Here is a 22658-nt window from a genome sequence, read left to right as displayed (position 1 = left end):
TACTTGAGCATCCACCATAGAACTAAGTACAAAGTTATCAAGGGATTTCGGGTATTTTCCCCTAGGTAGAAGGCCATTAAAGTGGTCTGTCACTTCTGGACTCTGGTCTTCATAACCTGCCCCACTGACTGATTTTTTTCTTAAAGCTATAGTGGGGCCATAACCCTAACTTTGTTAGCTCTGGGCTTAGCTGGTACCTCAACCCTCTCATCAGTCAAGGCGTACGCTTTATGGATCACCTCATAAAGCCAGAACAAGACTCTCTTCCTTGAGACCTTTTTCTTGGTCCTGCCATTACTAAAGAAAAATCTCTGCCACTCAATACCGAGATGTCAGGTCCTTTTCAGGTAACACTGCAGAGCCCTCATGAGACACAAAAGCATCTCCTCTCGATCACACCAGAAGCTACACAAAGGGAACAGAAAAGGTCTTGATTCTGGGGTCATATGCACCCATGGTCCGAGTTCTGGATACAAACTCTGGCACAATACCGAAGGCTGAGTGGAACCTTTCACAGCCACGACTGAAAGCCACTTCTCTCGGTGAAGAAAGACAGAGAAATCCATTATCTGCAGTAGAATCACTCTGACCAGAGAAGCATCCCTTCTACGACACCAATAGCAGAAGATAGCCCACTTACCTAGATAGATAGGTGCAGAGAACCAATAACGAAACTGTATCTAGACATCTGTGCAGTGCCTTGCAAAAATACTTATGCTTGAAGAAATTGCTGGATAGTTTCCATCAATGAAGATCTTGATGATTTTCATGTATTAGTGGTACCTCTGAAGATGCTAACAGTTAAGCGAGGGCCCCTGAAGTACTTCTCTCGGATTCTTGACTAGAAAAGTTAACAGATTGGGATACAACTCAGCATAGGGCCATCTAGAAGCCATCAGGTCATCTTAGTTCTGGTGTAATCAACACCCTGTTGATTAACAGGCAGATCAGGCTGAACAGAGGGATGGCATACATGTAATGGCATTTTTTAACACAGCCCATGGGTCTTGAACAGGCGAGCAAAACACAGGGAGCTTCCATTTTGGTCGACTGGCAAACGGGTTGATCCTGTCCAAGCCCTGCTAAGTAAGAAGCCTCCACTAAGAAAGGGTGTAGGGACCATTCCCTACCTACAACCTGTCTCTGGTGACTGAGTATGTCTGCTGGTACAGGAATATTTCAGGTTATGACGGTCTTGAGTTACGACACTTCACTGTTACAGACGGGCTCCCATAAGGTACATTCAACTCCTATTATCAATGTTGAGTATTCGCAAATTTCTTACATGAAAACGCTAAATAAGACACCAAATTTCTTAGCAGCAAAATATCGTCAAACAACAAAAGTCAAAATGAAATATTTAAAGTTAGAAATCGCTAAATACAGTTTAATATTTAACAGCGCTAGTCATAATGTAAAATTTTGCATTAAAAATTGAACATTAATACTGTACAGTATTAAAAACAGCCAAATAACACAATTTACAAATCGCCAAATAGTGTACAGTAATGTAATGTTAAAATGAGCAAGTCAAAATCTGAAAACTAGTATTAGAAGTTGGCAAATTTTACTGTACAAAATAAGATTAAAAATCGCCAAATTCGTATTTCAAGATTGCTCACTTCACAATGATGAAGATTCTTTCGACAACTAAAGGTGGCTGGGCTCAAGTCGATGCACAAGTAGAAATGTCCCCAGTTATAGCATTGGTTCTTGTGTCTATGCCAAAAAGAAGTAGTAATGATGTCAACTATAAAATACTTTTCAGCATCGGAGGGGCAGTGTTGACTTTAATAATGCCTCACTCGAAGGTCTCTTGAGCAGGAGACAATATTTCTTTGATTTTTACGTCGTATCGGATTTTGTTTGAGCCCATTCACAGGAAAGATTCCTTGTTCAAAACTTTTCACAGAAAAGTCCTTGGAGACCACACAGCATATTAAAGTGACCCCCCCAAAAGTTAAATATTTTGTGTATTAAAATAAGTGGATTATTGAAACCAAAAATGAAAAAAAAAAACTATGAAGACAGGCCTGATGCCAAAACAAAAAAAATAAGGGAAAGGAAAGTAAAAAGCTAAAAGTGGATGCAGATAGGGAGCTGAAGGGATGCAATGCAGGAGGAGCGCTAATGGCACTACCCTACTGAGTAATAAATTATTGGAGAAATTCCCTAATATCTTTTTGTCAGACCTGGACACTGCTTTAGGTGTATTTGGATAAAGGACACTACCTCTTTAATTTGGAATAATATTTCAGCGAAGCTGAAACTAGCCAGTACAGCTTTTGCGAGATGTAACTACCTTCCCCTAGTTAGTGGGGGTGGGGGAAGGGGAGGGGGAGGGGGAGGGGGGCAGGGTAGGCTAACCACCCCACCCATACCAGCACTAGCAACTGACTGTCATTTTGCAATTGTGGTAAGACTTCCTAGGGGACAGGTGATGGCAGGACCAGGAAGCTTAAAGAGCCACAGGTTTGTATAGCTAGGAAAAATAAAAGTTATTTTGAAATTTATCATTTATTCCTGCGTAACATACAAACCTTTCGCTCTCTACTTAGGAGACTCGCCCCTAGGTGGGTGAAAATCCCACAACCAACTGGTTGGAAGGCTGTCCTGGGGTGACCTTCTGTGCTTCTCACAAACTGTTTAGAGGGCGCCCTGACACCTTGTTATCCTTCAGGATACAGGCTGGGCAATCGGTGCTGGTGTAGAATTTAGCCATATGACTTGACCAGGTAAGTGTACGATTGGAGCTAAGCCCCTCACTTAACCTAGACATTGCCCGACTCCACCTTGCATGGAGGATGGAGACAAATATATGGACATATAACAGGTTGCACAAAAGGCATGGTACCCATATGCAGTTAAAACAAGGTCAACTTGCAAAGTTCCTCAGATGCTGCACCCCAAGAGAAGGGAGAATGAAACAGTGGACAGTCACTCGCACATTCATCCTAGACTTACCCACGGGTGACATCTGCCCTCGACCCACTGCTACTTGTCCTACCAGGGAGCTTAGGTGTTTTAGACTGTTTTGAGCAGCCACCACAGGACCTAAGGTGAATGTAGGCTCCTGTGGGTTATATTTCGCAGGTAGTGGGCAGTGAACGTTGTTTTATGTTTCACACTCCTGCTTGCAATACCTGTATCACAGAAAAATTTTTACGAAAGGCCAGGGATGTACTCACACCAATGACATCGTGTGCACGGGGAAGTCAACCAAAATGTGAGAGGTCAGATGTTATAGCTTTCTTGATCACCTGTCAGATCCAGAAAGATACCGAATTCTTTGAGATCTTCCTTTTGGTCCTCCACATGCTAACAAAGTGCCTGTTGATCTGAGGATGGGCTCTTGCTGTTCTTTTTAAATAGTACCTCAGCACCGTCCCAGGGCATAGTAACAGTTGATCGGGATCATATTACAGACCGGAGGCTCAATCCGGAGAGGTCTGAATCTAGGATCCGCTACAGCTGGATTTTGAGTCTTGGCTACAAACTTGGGGACGAAACCAAGTATCTCTTAACCCCCACCCCCTTGAATGGACGTCATAGGAAAGACCATGTATCTCGCCAACTCTCTTAGCAGAGGCCAGGGCTAGAAGGAAAGCCGTCTTCAAGGTCAAGTCTCGGTCTAAGGCTTGGCAAAAAAGCTCATAAGGGGCTGCTTTCAGTGAACATAAGACCTTGACTATGTTCCAAGGAGGTGGTCTGACTTCTGACTGAGGATAAGTGCACTCATAGTTCTGCATGAGGAAAGACATTTCCGTCAAGGACGAAATTAACCCCGTTCAGTTTGAAGGCGAGGCTCCAGGCTGAGCTATAGCCTTTCACCGCTGACACCGAACAAAGATTTTCCTCCCTGAGGTACAGTAAGAACTCTGCTATTGTTGGTATAGAGGCACTGAGTGGAGCGATAACCCATCCATGACACCAACAACAAAAGACTGAACACTTTGCCAGATACACTTAGGCAGAAAGACTTCCAGAGGTATCCTCGCATGTGCCTCGTAACTGACTTCATAATGCCTTTCTTTGCGAGCAGTTGCTAGATAAACTCCAGGCATAAAGTCAAAGCGATGGTATCGCTCAATGGCAGATCTTCAACATGTGGTTGTCAGAATAGATCGGGAAGTGGAGGGAGCTCTCAAGGCCTCTGTGAGCAGATGTAGAAGGTCAGGAAACCATTCTGCATGTTGCCACAGAGGAGCTATGTGAGTCAATAGATCTCGCGATGCCCTGACCTTGTTCAATAGCCTCCTTACTAGGCAGAAAAGGGGGAACGCTTAGATATCCTTTCTGTCCCACAGATGTAGGAAGGCGTCCTGCCAGAATGTTTGGGGATTTGGCACTGGTGAGCAATACGCTGAAAGCTTCCGGTTTAGAGATGTCGCAAACAGGTCGATTGTCGAACACCCCAAGTCAAAATTTTGTTGGTTATTTGTTGTTTCAAGGACAGTCCTCCTGCTAAGAATGTCTGCCACCCTTGCCCCAGATGAATCGAGCGGATAGAGCTATCGAATTGCCTTCCGTCCATCTGAGGACTTCCACAGCTAACTGGCATAAGTGATGTGAAAAGGTACCTTCTTGTTTGTTTATGTGGGACACCAACGTAGTGTTGTCACTCATGAGCCCTACAGAGTCCTAAAAGGAGCCAGTGGAAATGCTCAAGGGCCAAATAGGCTGCCCTCATTTCTAGGTTTGTGTGGCACTGCCTTTCAGATTCCGACCAAAGCCCGCATACCGTTATGCGAGACAGATAAGCCTCCCACCCTGCTTTTGATGCATCTGAGAAAAGCAACAAATCCGGGGGAGGAGGGAGAAGATCTACTCCCATGAGTAGGTTGGTGTATGACACCCACCAATTCAAGATTCCCTTCTGCTCGTACCCTACTGGCACAAGAGTGTTCAGTGGGTCTGTAAAAGGTGTTCAGCTGTCCTTATAGAGACCGAATGCAGTCAGCCGTTGGGCACTAACTTTGAGAGAATTCAGATGTCCAAACAATCTTTGCCACTGGTGTGCTGGCAATTTGTAGAGAAAGCTCTGGGATGTCTCTCTAAGTCTTATTACTCGATCCTCGGATAGAAATACCTTGCCTAGTCTAGTCCTGATTCTCCTCCTTGGATATACGATGTCTTGGACCTGTTGCAGATGGGACTTCTCATAGTTTATCCAGATCCCCAGATCCTGACAAAATACGAGAAGCTGTCTCCATAGAGGAGAAGGGACTCCCTCGAGTCTGCCAGAATCAGCCAATCATCTAGGTTTTGAAGGAAACGAATGTCATTCTTGTGTTCTTGTGTGCCCAGGTGGACACCAGGGTGAAGAACCGTGTGAACACTGGGGATGCTGTGGACACACAGAAACACAGCACTTTTAACTGGTATATCTTGCCTGCCAAGGAGAATCGTAAGTGCTTACTCGATGATGGATGCACAGGGATCTGGAAGTATGTATCTTTTAGATCCAACAATATCATGAAATCCTGAGGTCTGAGCCTCTCTGACTGCCAGAGCCTTCTCTATTTTGAACGGGGTCTGTAAGATAAACTCCTTCAAGGCTGGGAGGTTGATTACTGGGACAGCACTTTGAACTGGTATATCTTGCCTGATAAGGTAAAACATAGGTACTTCCTCCATGATGCACAGGGATCTTGAAGTATGCCTCTTTTACATCCAATGATATCATGAAGTCCTGAGGTCTGACAGCCTGTCTGACTGTATGGGCCATTTCCATTTTGAATTGAGTCTGTTCGACAAACTCATTCAGGGCTGAGAGGTCGATGACTGGTCACCAGCCTCCAAACACTTTATCAAAAAGAAATTAACAACTGTAAAAGCCTGGGGACACTTCTGGGGATTCTTGAAGATCATTCTTCTCTAGCATGTTCCAGACTTTGACCTAAAGGGCCTGTTCCTTCCAGAACCCTTCCTGTACAAAACTGACATTGTCAGGTGAACGGGAGCGAGAGAGCTGATGAAAGGGACAGTGTACCCCCTTTCTCAACACAAAAACTGACCAAGGTTCAGCTGTGTGACGCATCCATCTCCGCTATTTACTCTTAAGGCATCCCCCTACCAGTGGACTGGCCGGGGGAAAACCTTCCCTATTGGGATCATCCACAATGGTGCCTCTTGCCTCCTCTATGTTTTTTCTTGGGCCCCTAGGTCAAAAGGGCCGCCTGGGCTCTGACTTTGCGCTGCCTGCTTCTTAGGTATGCTCTTATTCTGACCTTGAGTCCTGGGTGGAGTGTCTCTCTACACTGGCGGTGCCGAGGGGTAGGAGCGATAGGACATGACTCGAAGTGAGTCTACAAGTCTTCCATCGTTAAATCAGGAAAGGCCGTCCGTCGGAATATTGCGAAGGCTCATCGCTTCCTCCCTGCACCTGCCACTGGAATTTTGAACTTAAAACCCAATTGACCCATTGATTGACCACATTCTCAGTCAAGAACTCTAGGGTCCTTGCTCCCGAGAGTAGAAAAGTGAAAAGCACTTCCTTACTTTCAGGGGTAGATAAATCCTTGTTCTTAACAAGGCATCCTACTGTGACCAACCAATAACCCATACAGAAACGGATTAAAACAAACACTTCACATCCTGCTCTATGTTGGCGCCATAAGCCACAGAGTACTGAACTAGCAAGGTTGCCAGTTTGGCCAGAGAAGAGCCTTGTGTAAAGAATATAATGAATCATCCCCTACCACTTCATAGTACTTCCTCTGTCATTCATACGGCGGAGGAAGTGAATGACAAGGGTTCTCATATCTGAAGGACTGTGACGTTCCTGCCACTGGGGCCTAGAACGCTACCTTAGTCCTGGTGGGCTTTGGCACATCGGAACAGAGATCAAGGACCATGTCCTTTCCTAAAGTACTGTACCTGCAGGAAGATGAGATTGGTATCCTTCTCCTCGAGGGAGAGATCTTAAGGCTGGCGGACGCTGGCAGCACTCCGTCTGAATATTCGGACCAATCATCATATGGTTCCCCCCCCCCTGCCTAGAATCCATATCAGCCTGGGGAGGGCAGAGGTCATTGTTTTGGTTCCTGCGAGCTGAGGGCTGTGCTCTATGAGGCCGACCACTATACTACGGTCTTAAGGAGGCAGTTGGACCTGCGAGACGTTCCCGAGATCGACACCTATAGTGCCAATTCTTGGGTACTGTCTTTGCGTTCTTCTTTTCTCTGGGTTGAAAGTCAAATTCCTCCAGAAAGGAGAAACTCTCCTATGTTGCCGGCACCGAAGGGCCTTGCTCATTCAGAGGCGGAGGGAGGAGGAAACTTTGCCGCTTGACCTGGAGGTTCTGGTTGGCCCACCTCTATAAGCGTAAGCCTATAGTTATCCACGAGAAATCTCCCTAAGAGACCTCGATCTCCTACTAATCCAAGAATGGATCGTGTACCACGGAGGGGGAGTGACAGTTCTTCGGTCCCTTTTCCTTCTCTTGGGCATGATGAGAATTACACCCAGCCTCTCCCAAGCAGGGTCCTGGTTAGTCCGATCCTTGGTCTTTAGGCAATTCTCATACCTTGAAAGACAAGGGATAGGTGGGAGGAGGAGGCTGTCTAGCTACGCTATATCACCTGTGTTCTGCAAGGGCATCACTTGCCTGTGAGGACTCGAACGGGATGCTGGGAATCCCCTGAGAAGGAATCTTAGTTGGAAGACTGGTCGGTACTACGACCCCCTGCCTCACTGCCTGAACTAAGTCCTGGGACCTAGGTGCATCCTTTGAAAAACAGATGGTTCCTGACTGCGCCCCTTACGCCTGCTTCAAAGGCCTTGGTGGAGTGCCTTGGAAGGGAAGAGGGTGCGAAAATTTCAGCTAACGATCAAGTTCATGTTCATGCTCTCTACACTAGAGCATGCTGTCCACCTGCCTGGGACGACGTGGAGGTATGGACTGAGCCGGTGTGCCGGTGTGCGCAACCTTCCCAGTTAGCTTAGGTAAGGCAAAACCTACCTGTGCGCAAAGGCATGGCAAACGATGATAAGAGCTCATTAGCATGAGCGCCTTGTTCAGCCCAAGCAGGTGAAGTACAGTCAGTCTGAGAGCGCTTGTGAGGCGAGGGCTGGTAGGGTGTGATGGATTGCACACATGTTCCACTTCGCAGAGGTGAAGCACAACCTACCTGTGCCCACTCAAGGGACAAGAGTTGGAGAGGTGTGCTGCCTCGCACACCTGCCTCAGCTTGCCTAGGTGGGTGAGAGTGCGCCAGCGAGGCGAGAGCTAATAGAGCGCGCAGACAGGCATGCCTTCCTCAGCTCGTCCTGGTAAGGTGTTGTACCCGTGAACGCTTACTCCGAATATGCTCGTCCACCTGGGGGATGCGGAGTGCACACACAATCAAGGTAGAGCTCGCCTTCGTCCCTGACAAGGTGTCGAGCATTCGAGAGTAACAGTGGAATGACTGGAGAAGAGGAGCATCACACTCATAAGCTGTGGTGAGCTTGTCCTACCCAAGCATGGAATATTGACTTACCCTCTCGCCAAAAGGCAAGGTGTGCAACACTGCTTATGACTCGTCTCTTTGTGACTGGTCTGGGCGCTCATTTATGATTGTGTCCAGGATAGAAACTCTCCCGCTTGCCATATCTACTGCAGGAGATAGGTGTGATGTCTTCCTCTCCCCTAAGGGAGAAGGAGGACAGGGTGCTGGATGCTTACACACCGGCAGCAAGGCAGAAACCGGCGGCTCACGTCAACATCGACAGGGGGAAGGAAAAGAGGACCACCACCTCCCACCATCACCGTCCAGCTCTGCTACGATGGACTAGAGCGGGGCATGAAGAGTCCAAAGCCCTTCGGGGGAAACTCCTCAGGGTGACCTTTCAGGAGAAGGTCGCCTCTCCAGCAGGCAAGAGGGACGATCAACCACTTGCACTCCTGACAATATATCTCATCACGGGGAAGGAGACTGTCAAGCACAAGCTGGTCTAGGCCTGTCTTCCTTCAGAGGGAACGACATCTCAACAGCTGGAGGCGGACCTCCGCCCCCTCACTTTGTCTCTCATCCAGCCGAGCGAACTCATGTAAAGATTAACTCCGCGAACAGCTCTCGGGATGTAGCCAAGCTAGTCCCTAGGGTCAACCCAAAGGGATTCCATGCCAAGTCACTCTGCAGAGTACTTGTCCTCAACAGCTCACACTCACCCACCTGAGCAGGGTGAACAGCAGAGCAAGCAGGGCAGGGAGATGTCTCGGCAACCGAGCACACGCAAGACTCTTTCCGTCCAGGACCTCCAAAGTCTCACGGGAGAAGATCGGAATTAGACCTACGGGAGGATTTTTACTACCGTTGTGCGCCTAGTCGTCTTGTAAGACCTCTTGCAACCGTTCCTTGCACAGGGAACCAGTGAGCCCCAAAAAAGGCCACAACACACAAACAGCGTCGTAGAAACACTTCCCTACAGTGGTGGCCGGCACTACTTCGCTGGGGGAAGCAATGGGGGCACCCAACAAGAAAGGATGTAACAGTCATATGAGCGCACTTGTACTCAACTGACTCCCAGAGGAAGCTGATTGAGCAGTCATTGCAGTGAGATCAAGCCAACAGAGAATGAAGGGCAAGGTATCTTCCCTTTTGAGGCTGACCTCAAAGGGGAGTAATCCCTCTTTTCCTTCTCCTTCCAGCACCTACTAAATTTCAGCCACTGGGGGTGGGGCAACCACTCCCTACACTTGAGACCAGGAGACTCGTGTACAGGAGTGACCCTTGAATGTAGGACAGAGACCATGAAGATGACCCTTGAATGCAGGACAGAGACCATGAAGATGAGTCTCTTCGCTGACATGAAGGTGCTGCAACGCTGCCCTTTAATACCAGGGACAAATCCACAAGGTCTTTAAGACCCTCACAAGCAAGCACACCTGAAAGAGAGAATGTTAGATGGAAATATTTTAGCCTTTAAGGTCAGGTGTGGTAAGCCAATTTTTTGTTTCTTAGGTTTGGTAAGCATAGGAGCGAGACACTTCTGCACGCCACCGAGCTGAAATAAAGTGTGACAGTCAGTCGTTAGTGCAGTGTGAGCATGGCGACTAGCCTACATCGCTCCTCTTTTCCGATAACTATTGGAGGGTAGTTACACCTCACAAACGCTTTAGTGCCTAGTTTCAGCTTAGCCGAAATAATACTTCTAAATAAGGAGTGATAAGTTAGTATATTGTGCTGGAATTAACTTATCTTCAAAGTTTGATTTTTTTTGTCTCTTGCCAAATAAGTACTGTAATGCGAAAACCCTTTAGGTACTTTTGTGCATAAATACAGAGAACTCCCCGTTACACGAGATCTGTTAACACAATTTCGATCTTACACGAGTTCAAATTCTATTAATACGAAATGTCCGATGTTACGCGAGTTCAATTTCCTGCCTAAGAGCGAGAGTACGTGAGTCTGAGAGGGACGCTCTTACTTCCACGCTCACTCTCTGCCTTATGTTGGTCTCACTGTGTGGGGTAGTGGAGCACATTAACCTACATTAACACAGCATTTGTACTACATAAAATTTTGTAATATGGCACCCAAAAGTCCTGCTACCTCAAAGGAAAGTGAAACAAAGAGGTGTTGAATCCCTATGACCGTGGTGAAAAAAACTTCAGTGATTGTTCACGCCAGAGGAGTGAATGAGAGCACATTGCACCCCATCAGGGCGAATGCTGACAAGATCAGAGTCAGTTCTGTTGCTGGTACATCAGCCTCCTCTTCACAATATTCCTGAGTAAAATCTATAAAGATGGAGAGGATGGAGAAGTTATTGGCGCAATAGATACAACACATGAACAAGGACAATGTCCCTATCACCATGGCCATTTTACAGGCCAAAGCTTTTAGTATCTACAAGGATCTGCTAGATGAGAATGAGGAAGACTCGGCCAAGACCTTCAATGTCAGTTCTGGATGGTTCTCCAGCTTCAAGAAACAATATGGCTTCCTTAATCTCAAGATGACTGGGGAGGCTACCTCTGCCGAGGTAGCAGCAGCCAAAAGCCTATCCAGTTACCCTCAAGTCCATTATCGAGGAAGGTGGCTACACTTCAAAGCAGATTTTTAATATATACGAAATTGGTCTATAATGGAAAAAAAACTGCCTAACTGGACTTGTATCTCGGTAGAGGAGATGACAGCACCTGGATTTAAGGCCTCCAAGGATTTTCTTACTCTCTTTTTCAGTGCCGATGCTAAGGGAGACCTGAAGTTGAAGAATGCCCTTGTCTACCATTCAGAAAATCCATGAACATTGAAGGTACAGTATACAGTACGCTTATCAAACACATTACTGTAGTGATATATTTTTCTTTCATTTCGGTAAATAAATAACAGATCATACCATATTTTTTCCTTTTCATCTCATGATTATCTATTTACGATGAATTTTATATCAATAAGTACATTTTAAGTTAAAAAAACACAAACAAAACTATTGTACGTACAAAAGCAAAATACTGTACTACAACGCATGTCAAACACATAGGCGATTTATTTTTCTTTCAGTTCGGTAAATAAATAAGAGATTGTAACATTTTTCCTTTTAGTCTAATAATTATTTATTTACAATTAATTTTATATCAATTAGTACACATTCAAATTAAAATTCACAATGAACTGCACTGTGTGGTATGTACAAACGTACGATGCTACAACACATCAAACGCATTAGCAATTTATTTTTCTTTACTGCTGGAGCAATGAAGTTAACAAGGAAACAGAAGAAATAAATGTGGGTAAAAACTTGAACTAAGAAATAAAAAAAAATAGATTCAGTTGCCGGCAATTCTGACTTTCTGTCATCTCCCTCATATTCTACCACCGATCCACAACCAGCCAACACCACCTCAACCGAACCCACATGTACACGATCAAAGTTTAAGCTTGATAGTGGCGGGGAAATTCATATGAAAATAGATACTGAAGATTTCAAGGCAACATATGGAATTTTTGATAAAATTAACCTGTTGAAATGGGTTTGATATTGCACGCCGCAAATGTGGCAATAAAATGGCAGTGAAAGACGAAAGAACAGTAGGAATGACAGATCTACGTTGTAAAATGTGGTAAGTGTAATGTAAATAAACCGGTGTGCATTTTGAATGGAGGAGTGAAAAATGCTGATGTGGTGGCCAGAATAGGCAAAGGAACCAAAGCTCCACAGCAAGAGAGACATAGCCTAAAAGTTAAAGAAGTCGCCGACCGGATACAAGGTGGCTGCTAAAGCGGCAAAAAAGAAGGATTCCTAAAATAGGATCTATTCCTTTGCCTACCCAAGTGTAGGCTAACGACAACTCCAAGCTGGCATGTCTAGACATATAGCAAACGAGGAATCATCAAATGCCAGGGAAAATCAGACTAGGTAAAGGAACTAAAGTTCCACGGCCAAGAAGACGTAGCCTAACAAGGAAAGGGAAGAAGCAGCCAACCTTACATGAGGCGGCGAAGAGGATGAACCTATATCTAGGAGAATTCTCTTGCCTACCTACATATTAGGCTAACGGCCACACCATATAGTAACCGAGGAAACATCAGACGAAAGGAAAAAACCACACTAGGCAAAGAAACCGAAGTTACACAGCAAGGGGAAAGTACCTAACGATGAATAGGGAGATTGATAACCTTAGAAAGTGGTAAGACAGCAGTTAAGGAAGGCCTAACTGTTAATATTAGAACAAAACCAAAAATGTTCCAAAGGAGCTACAGTTAGTAGGCAAAGAAAATGATTTCTCCCAACCAGCTGCCACTTAACCAGAAACTAAGTCGAGTAGGCTAGACGAAGGGTAGTAGGCAAGGGGAACGAATTCCCTCAACCAGTGCTGCCTATCCAAAAACTAAGGCTTAGAATAGACAAAAACGGAACGTTGCCGACCTAAGCTAACAGTGATCCAACCATCTATAAACTCTCAAAGGGATCCCTTTAAAGAGGCAGTTGCAAGCTACGACACATCGATAGCAAGTGAGGTGTGCCGTCCGCCACAAGAACTCTACGGTTAAGTGGCAAGAAGGGGGGGAGAAGCTAGCCTAAGGCATAGACTAGGAAAGACAAGCATGCAAAGCAAATGCCTAACCAAGAATAATTGAAAAAAAAGTGTTAAGGTATATATACAAAACACTTAAAACAGACTAGGCTAGCTAAGAAATTCAGATAAAACAATGAGGAATTTGAAAACCTGAGCTCCCGGCTTCGGCCACGTAACAAAGCAACACGAAAAACTTACGCATCGCGAAAAAGAAAAGGGAGAGAAACAAAATTCTCAACCAAAACAAAACACAAAGTACTCAACGTAAGCATATAAGCAGAAGTAGAAGTATCCATGAGCAAAAACCATAAACACTTTGCAAAATACAAAGCAGAAACTTCTAGAGCACTTTATCAAAATGGCGCTGCAAAAAGGTATGGCCACTAGCATACGTATTTACACTAACACACTGGTATCTGAGCTGTAACGGCTCTCCCACGTTACCGATCTTATCACATATCCTTATCGACAAGGTTAACTCTATTCGGGGAAGGATAGCCGTGGTTGTATTCAAACACGTCCCTGTTACATACACGATATCTTTTGCGATATTCGCCCCAGGGGTAGTAACCCCCCTGATACCTCTAGAGGTAAAATTCTCTGGTATATCACTTGCAGAAATATCCCAAGTAGAAAGCTGCCTAGAGGAACTTACATCAGGAAGACATTGTTCGAGCCAAAAAATAATGTGCTTAAGTTTCATAGTAACAAAATCCCAAAATAGACAGACATTCCCAATATCCAGGAATGTAAACCCCCTATTACCATTATTTCTTTTAGATAAATTATGAATCGCTAACACAATCTCCGTTAACACAACATCTCCAGGTACATAACCCTCGTGTTAACGGGGATTTGACAGTACAGTATTGCAATCAGTAATAAATAAAATTTAAAGACCCATTTTCTAGTTATGCATATGGATAATTTTTGCTTTAATACAATCATTAGAGTTGAATGTTTTGCTAATTTATGCTTTATTTTCTTATCAGTATTTCATTGAGTGAAACATATATTAAAAAGCAATGGCTTTGTAAGCCAATTAAAAACAGACAAACTGTAGTACTGTATAGTAAATATACATACATGAATAGATTTGCCTAATCATTCGTTCACCATTATACAGTGTAAATAATCGAGTGCATTTATTTGGAAAAATATATAAAGTTAATACTGTAGATCTTGAAGTTTCTTTAGTAACTGTGTGCAGTATGTAAAATATAACAATAAATGTAAATACACACCAATGTACAGTGCACAGGCAAGTTCTATTTTTGGGATTGGTGAGTATTGGTGATACAGGAACGTAATGATTTCTTTCTTTTTCATTATTTTTATAATTTTGTCTATCAAGCAAAAATTTAGTTTAGTTATGCATATTGTACAGTATACTGTAATATTTACTTAAACTTGTATGAGTTTATATAAGGGGTTTGAAGTGCATAAAGCAGGTTTATTTACATTCAAGCAATATTTGTTTAATATTGTGCATTTTTTCCAATTTTTGCAATTTAAAATCTAAGAATGTATTTAGTTATTATGAATAAATACTCAAAGGGTAATAAGAAACTTTTACTTCAAATTATTTTAGAGTTTCTAAGAAAGTGTCTCTATCAAAATGTCACATTAATTTAAGATTTTCACAAGATGAATCAAGTACCAATTGGTTTTTCAAGACCTAACAACTGCATCATTAGTGATGGTTACCTGTAGCGCATTACTTTGACAAAAAAATATAATTTTACCTTCTTCAGCCTTGTCAACTTCATCACTGGTCTGTGGTGGCAAGTCTCCACTTGTGCATTGACCCATCCCGCAAATTTGAAGCACCCAAAACCCAGTTAGTTACTTTGTGTTGTTGAGTCGTCACTTTCCATTCAAATACACTGCAAGGAAACACATTATATTATTCCTCAATAACAAAAAAAAAATATACAAAACTCACATCTATATATATACATACACACATATATATACAGAATATATATATATATATATATATATATATATATATATATATATATATATATATATATATATATTTGTATATATATATATATATATATATATATATATATATATATATATATATATATATATATATATATATATATATATATATATATATATATATATATATATATAATATATATATATATATATATATATATATATATATTATATATATATATATATATATATATATATATAAATATCTATTTAAATATATATATATATATATATATATATATATATATATATATATATATAATATATATAGTATATATATATATATATATATATATATATATATAAATATATATATATATATATATAAATATCTATATCTATCTATATAAATATATATATATATATATATATATATATATATATATATATATATATATATATATATATATATATATATATATATATATATATACACACACACACGTTAGCAATACAGTTACATGACCCACCTCCAACTTAAACACCCAAACCTGAAGATGGTTTGGGTGATTCCTGCTGCTTTGACAACCAAAGGGTGGCTCTTGATTCACAATTTTTATCATCTTCTCATTATAGTATTCGAGTAGTGGACAAATGAAGAAACTGAAAAGATTACAGTAATATATTAATGACAACTAAACACTAGTATTGTATAAGTTAAATACGGCTTTCTTAAGTAATATCTAATCATAGAAATTCTAAAGTGTATTATGCCAAGAGGAAACATTAATAACGAAGAGTACATTACTTTCACTCAGTATTAGCAAACATTTCAGAATACCAGTATATACTTCAGAGTTGAAATATTGGTAGCTTTTCTCATTACTGTGTATTCCTCTATGTTCTAGTTATAAGAAAACAGATACAAATCCTTACAGAGAAAGAAAAATATAACATATTTCACTGAAGTCAAAATCAAATTTACAATATTCAAGATAAATTGGGAAAGGTGAGGGCAAACTCTCATGACTCACAGTATAATCCTAAAATAGGACTACTTAATTCACTGAGTTAACATGCACCAAACCGATTAATGGTGATAAAATGAACAAAGTAGAATTACATACAAATAATTAATTCAATAATTGACAGGCAGAGAGAGAGAAATAAAGAAATTGGCAATAATTACCAACACATTCTCTCAGAATTTAAATGAAAATAAAAATCATTAAAGTAAAAGAAAATTAACACGGTGAAAAAAAATGAATGATATAAATGAAAATAAAAATCATTAAAGCAAAAGAAAATTAACACGGTGAAAAAAAAAATTGAATGATGTGCGCATTTAGGCTAGTTAGACAACAATAAATAAAAGTTTAAGATAATTCTTTTTTGTTATTTCCATGGTCATACTAGTAATACGAAAAATAAGAAATATTAGATAGCAATATCATAACATAATTTATCTGTACCTTTGAGTCTTTCTAATGCCAGAATTGGTCTTAAAACTTCATTGACTCAGGAATTCACTGTAGAGTACCAAAATTTTTACATAATATGTTTTGGAGATCAAAATTTATTAAATATTTCTATATTTGATAAACAAAAACCATTGTGAACTAAGAAACTCTACAGAGGTGTGTACACTTGTGAAACACCAGCAATTACACAAAGTAGATCACCTCACGCAACAGAGACAAAACAAACAAGAAAATACATTTTGTACCACCTTCCCTTACAGAACTTTAGAGGCTTCACTCAATAGTAAGAAACTTAATAAAACCTCCAAGATTCTTTCAAGAATGACCGAGACTTTTATAGTCAGAGCAATTGTTTGACAGTGAATAAAAATTTAATTTCATAAAAAAATTGGTAAGATGCAATTGGTACAAAATCATTTAATGAAAGTCACATTTATCCCAATACAACCATGAGAAAACAATGTGTACATTACTTCTTTTCTGTGTTAGTGTACTTGATAACAATACCTTGCATGTAGTTTTTACAATCCAGTTAATGAATTAAGAAATGACAAAGAATTAAGTCATTTGCTTTATTTTCATAATACTATAAATAAGGATAACTGCATTCTTTAATTTATGATGATGAAAGCAACTGAGCTAAGAACATAATAAATATAGTGCTGTACTTGCAGGTTATCATGCTTCCCCTGAAGAAAGGAAAGATAAATACTATGAAGAATTGCAGAATGTAATAGATGAGATCCCAGAGAAGAGACGACTATGAGAAATATAAGACGATATAGAGATGCAGATATTGGTAGTGATCACCAGCTCCTCACTGACATACTAAAATTAAAACTGAAAGCACCCAACAGAAAGGTAGATAGAATACCTAGGTTTGAATATTAAGCTTCTAGCAGAAGAGCACATAGAAACCATTGCAATTAAATGTACGAATCGATTTGCAGTCTTTGACATTTTAAGAGAAGAAGAGCAGACAATTAATGAAGAATGATGTGATATCAAAAACATATATCAGTCAGTTGATAGTGAAGTTTTGGGACATGCAATTATAAGGAGAAAGCCATGGATATCAAATGATACATGGGATACTATAAATAGGAGACAAAAACAGTAATTGATTGTCGAAAGTTTTCCAAGAAGTAATGAAAATTACAAGGTAGAGCATGCTTAGTATTCCAGCATTGATAGTGAGGTCAAAAGAAAAGCTAAGAATGACAGGAGAGAATATTTAGACAGGAAAGCAGACGAAGCTGGCAAAGCTATGAATTCAGGTAGTGGCTATGGTGTAAGAATTGCTCATAGAATTATTAAAGAAATCTGGACTCGGGCAAATATGAAGCATATACCCATCAAAAAGAGAGATGGATCTGTTATAACAACAGAACATGAAAAAAGACAACGTTGGATGGAACACTTTAGTGAGGTTATGAATAGGGGATATGAAGGGAATAAATTGATTGATAAACCTGAAGCTGATGAAGACCTTGACATGCCCATAAATAAATTCAGTGTTTGAAGTTGAAGCTATCCTCAAAACACTAAAGAGATGGAAAGCCCCTGGATACGCAGGAGTAGCTGCCGAGATGATACTGGCCAATAAAGTGACCCCAAAGAATACTTACATGATTATTTTGTAGAATGTGGCATGAAAAGGCAAAACCTGATGAATGGGAGCTAGGACTGTCGGTGAATATGGCAAAACGAGGAGACCTCCCTAATTGCAAAAATTACAGAGGCATCACACTTATGTCAGTTATGAAAATATATAGTATGCTTATTCTAAAGAAACTGGAGAGAAAGACTGATGAAAAGCTGAGAGATGAAGAAGCAGGTTTTAGAAAAGGTAGAAGTTGTATTGCCCAAATTTTCATTTTGTGACATGTTGTACAGCAATGTGTAGAATATAGAAATAACAAATTTTTAGTTATTTGTATTTTTCCTAACATACTTACCGAGAACTACTTTCTTAGGAGGTACCTGGAATCTCCTCTCAACCGACCAGAGTTTTGTGTAGTTTACCCTACTTCCGTTTTCTGTGAGGACTATCCCAGGCGGAAGGATACATGCCCTGAGGCTAGTACCGAGCCAGGTCGCGTGTTAGCTTGGGTCTCGACCCTCAGTAAGTTCTTGGATGTTAAAAATTAACTAAGGGTCAGAAAGGCACTTGGGGAAGGAAGGAAGGGCCATCACCCGAAAGTAGTTCTCGGTAAGTATGTTAGGAAAAATACAAATTACTAAAAATTTGTGATTTGTTCCAACACAGAGACTTACCTCGAACTACTTTCTTAGGAGACTTACACTTTAGGAGGTGGGAGTGTCTACCTGACCTAGACCCAACTAAGCAGGACGGCTGTAAACCTAGATAGGAGACTAGGTTCCAAAGGTTGACGGAAAACGAACCGTAGGAAAACTACACAAAGAGCTCACACTAGTGTCTAAGTACTCACCCTTAAAAAATTTCTTGCTGTTGTGGCCAGTGATGAAACTGTGAATCCATATCTTGTGCAGTCTCTACTTGGTCAAATCTCCAGGGAAAGAAGAGAAAAGTGAAGACAAGGGGAAAAGGGAAAACGAACCTGTGTCTTTTTGGTCTAGATAACCGCGATTATACCTGGGGCTTTGGCCGTTAAATCGCTTGGAGCGCGGAGAACCCGCCTAGAGACTTCCTCGAACATTCCTTGAGGTAGTGGGCTGTGAACGTAGATTGGTTCGACCAGGTGCCTGCCCTGAGGATCTGCACTACTGCCATGTTTCTCTCAAAGGCAAGAGAGGTACTTATACATCTAATGTCATGTGGTCTGGGCTTACCTGGAAGGGGAAGACCGGCACTACTATAGGCCTTGATGATCACCTGTCGAAGCCAAAAGGAGATGGTATTCTTAGAGATCGGCTTTCTCACCGTGCCCGTGGAGACGAAGAGGTTCTTGATGCCAGGTCAGAGACTGGCAGTCCTCTCCAGATATTTCCTTATGGCCCTGACTAGACACAACTTCAAATCTTCCAGATTGCCTAACCGAGGAATTGCTGGAACCGTGAACCCTTCAAATTTCGGATCCCAGACAGCTGGATTTTGTGTTTTAGCCACAAACGTAGGAACGAACTTGAAGGAGACCTCTCGCAAACCTCTTGTGTGCGAGACTTCGTAGGACAAACCATGGATCTCGCCCACTCTCTTAGCTGAAGCCAAAGCCAAGAGGAAGACCGTCTTGAGCGTGAGATTTCTATCTACTATGCCCTTCAAAGGTTCAAATGGTGGCTCACTCAGCATTTTCAGAACTCTAGCTACATCCCATTGCGGCACCCTGGAGGCATGGGGAGGACAGGTTTGCTCAAGCTCCTGATGAGCATAGAGATGTGCCTAGAGGAACCCAGATCAATGCCTTTCAGGAGGAAAACTTGGCCTAACGCTGCACGGACTCCCTTGATGGCTGGAATTGACATGCCCTCCACGTCCCTGAGATGTACGAGGAAATCCGCAATGTCCGGAATCGAGGCTCCTAAGGGCTTGATGTTTCTGGAGGCACACCATTTCGTGATAGTGGCCCATTTTTCCTGGTACACCGCTGCCGATGAGTGCCTCAGATAACGAGACATTCTTTCAGCTGTTCCAGCCGAATAACCTTCTTTCCTCATGAGCCGCTGGATAACCTCCACGCGTGAAGGCGCAGAGATCGTGGATTGTCGTGGAACCTTTGGAAGTGTGGTTACCTCAGGAGATCTGGTCTGTCTGGCAGAGACCACGGGGGAAGGCACGCTGGCTCTTTTAGAACCGCGAACCATTCCCTCTCCGGTCACCAAGGCACTACCAAAGTCATCCTTAGATTGAGAGCCGTTCTTACTCTACTGAGCACTTGCCTGATCAGTGTGAAGTGAGGGAAGGCATATACGTCGAGATTGTCCCACCTGTGTTGAAAGGCGTCTTCCAATGCCGTCTTTGGGTCTGGGACAGGAGAACAGAATACGGGGAGTTGTGCGTTCAGTCTGGTCGCGAAGAGGTCCATCACCCCGAACCCCACTTTTGGATGATGAGACTTGCTACCTCTAGCTGAAGGGCCCATTCGGTCCCTACCACCTGGCCCATTCTGCTGAGTCCGTCGGCTAGGACATTCCTCTTTCCCGGAATGAATCTTGCTGTTATTACGACTTGTTCCGACTCGGCCCAATCCAGAATCTCCAACGTGAGATCACACAACTCCTTCGATTTTAGACCACCTTGCTTCTTTATGTAGGCTACTACTGTGGCGTTGTCGCACATTAACGCCACTGTGTTTCCCCTTAGAAGACCGACGAACTGAAGGCACGCTTTCTGAACGGCCTTCATCTCCAGGACGTTGATATGCTGTGTCTTTTCCACCTCCGTCCAACAGCCCCTTAATGACTTCCCGAGAAGGTGAGCTCCCTATCCCTCCTTGGAGGCGTCCGTGAAGAGGAGCATCTCCGGGGGCTCCGCTGCGAAGGGCATCCCCTTGAGGGTGTATGCTGGGTCTCTCCAGAACAGGAATTTTTTCGTAGGGCGAGCCTACCTGGTTCCAGAGTCCCTTCAGGTTCCATTGGATGGCCCTGAGTTTCATCCTCCCTTGGGTAACCAGCTTCTCCAATGAAACTAGATGGCCTATCAATCTCTGCCAATCCTTCGCTCTCTTGGGCTGGCCTGATAGGAAGGGACGGAGGATCTAGTCCAGGTTGTTCAGCCTTTCCCCTGATGGGAAGACTCTCACTAGTCGGGAGTCTAGAACCATCCCCAAGTACGTCATCCTGGTGGAGGGAGACAGGTGCGACTTCTCAAGGTTGATGGTGATACCCAGAACCTTGCAGAATTGCAGTAGCTTCGCACCTTGTTCCTTCAAAACTGTCTCTGAGGAAGAAAGGAGTAACCAGTCGTCCAGGTAGCGAATCAGACGAATTCCCCGTTCGTGAGCCCATACGGACACAGTCATGAAGATTCTCGTGAAAATTTGGGGCGCTGTCGACAGGCCGAAGTAAAGAGTCTTGAATTGCAAGATCTGGGTATCCCACTTCACCCGAAGGTACTTTCTGCTGGAGGGGTGAATGGGGATCTGGAAATAGGCATCCTTGAGACCTATGGAAATCATGAGGTCTCCTTCCCTCAAGGACTCCAGGACCGACTTCGGGGTGTCCATCTTGAAGCTGGTCTTGCACACAAACTTGTTGAGGGCTGACAGATCTATGACTGGTCTCCAAACCCCCGTTGCTTTCTCCACCAGGAAGAGGCAGCTGCAGAAACCTGGACCCGGTTGTAGCACCGTTTCCATTGCCCCTTTCATTAACATAGTGGAGACTTCTTCCTGTAAGGCCTCCCTCTTCAAGGGGTCCCTGGGGGCTAACCACTCCGCCTGACTTGCTGGGATAAGAGGTGGAGGATCTGCCAGGAACGGAAGCCTGTACCCCTTTTTTAACACTGTTACCATCCAGGGTTCTGCTCCGTGATTCTTCCATGCTTGCCAAAATTGTTTGAGGCATCCCCCTACCTGAGACTTGGACAGGAGTGGGGAGCCTCTCACCCTACCTCCTTCTGGAGGAGCGACCTGACCGTCCTCTCCTGGAAGCTGAATGGGCTGTTCTATAAGAGGCTGGGGCTGTGGGATCACCCCTGCGGGAGGGCTGCGAAGGCTGAAACCACAGGGACGCCGGGGCCTCTCTCCTCACCTGGTTGGGGGGGCTCAAGACGTCGACGGTCCATCCGGAGGACGCCTTCTGTAAGTGGGCCTCCTCATGGTATGAGGTCTGGGAGTGTTCACTTCCTTCCGTTTCAGAAGTTTCTCAACCACTTCTTGTGTCTGTTTCAGGGGAAAGAATCCGTCACCCCATACAGGAAGGTTCCTCAAAGTCCTCGCCTCCCTGTAAGGCATACGCCTGGACAATTTATTTAAGACTGTGTCCCTTCGTCGCAGAACCCAGTTGGCGGATAACGCTAGGGACTGAAAAGTTAGGAACTTCAAGGCCTACCCTCCGGAGCTGATAAGTTCCTTCAACAGCGCTTGGTTGGACGGAACTGCAGAGTCGGCGGAAGCCTGGATGCCTACTAGTGTCGAGGCCCACCAGTCTAACCAAGAGGCGACGTTGACGAGATCTTTGGACATCTCCTCCATCATCGTCGCCTTCGATGGAGAAAAACAGATAGGTGCTGAAGAAACTCTGTCCTCCGAAGCTCCCTGACCTAAAACTTCCAAGGAGTCTTCCAATTTTCTGGC

At 43.0% G+C, this 22658-nt stretch overlaps 1 long non-coding RNA gene across 1 annotated transcript in view; it reads right to left on the bottom strand.

Moving 5' to 3' along the window:
- Positions 1-22658, bottom strand: part of LOC137632249 (uncharacterized) — a 42572-nt gene that overhangs the window by 1015 nt on the left and 18899 nt on the right. The window contains exons 2-3 of the long non-coding RNA XR_011042025.1: positions 15490-15622; positions 14755-14895 (exon numbers count right to left, since the gene is read on the bottom strand). This is a non-coding gene — a long non-coding RNA (uncharacterized lncRNA). The remainder of the gene's footprint in view (positions 1-14754; positions 14896-15489; positions 15623-22658) is intronic.

This window comes from Palaemon carinicauda, chromosome 41, assembly GCF_036898095.1.
Source record: "Palaemon carinicauda isolate YSFRI2023 chromosome 41, ASM3689809v2, whole genome shotgun sequence".
Classification (NCBI taxonomy): Eukaryota; Metazoa; Arthropoda; class Malacostraca; order Decapoda; family Palaemonidae; genus Palaemon; species Palaemon carinicauda.
This window is presented reverse-complemented; position numbering and strand designations above follow the sequence as displayed.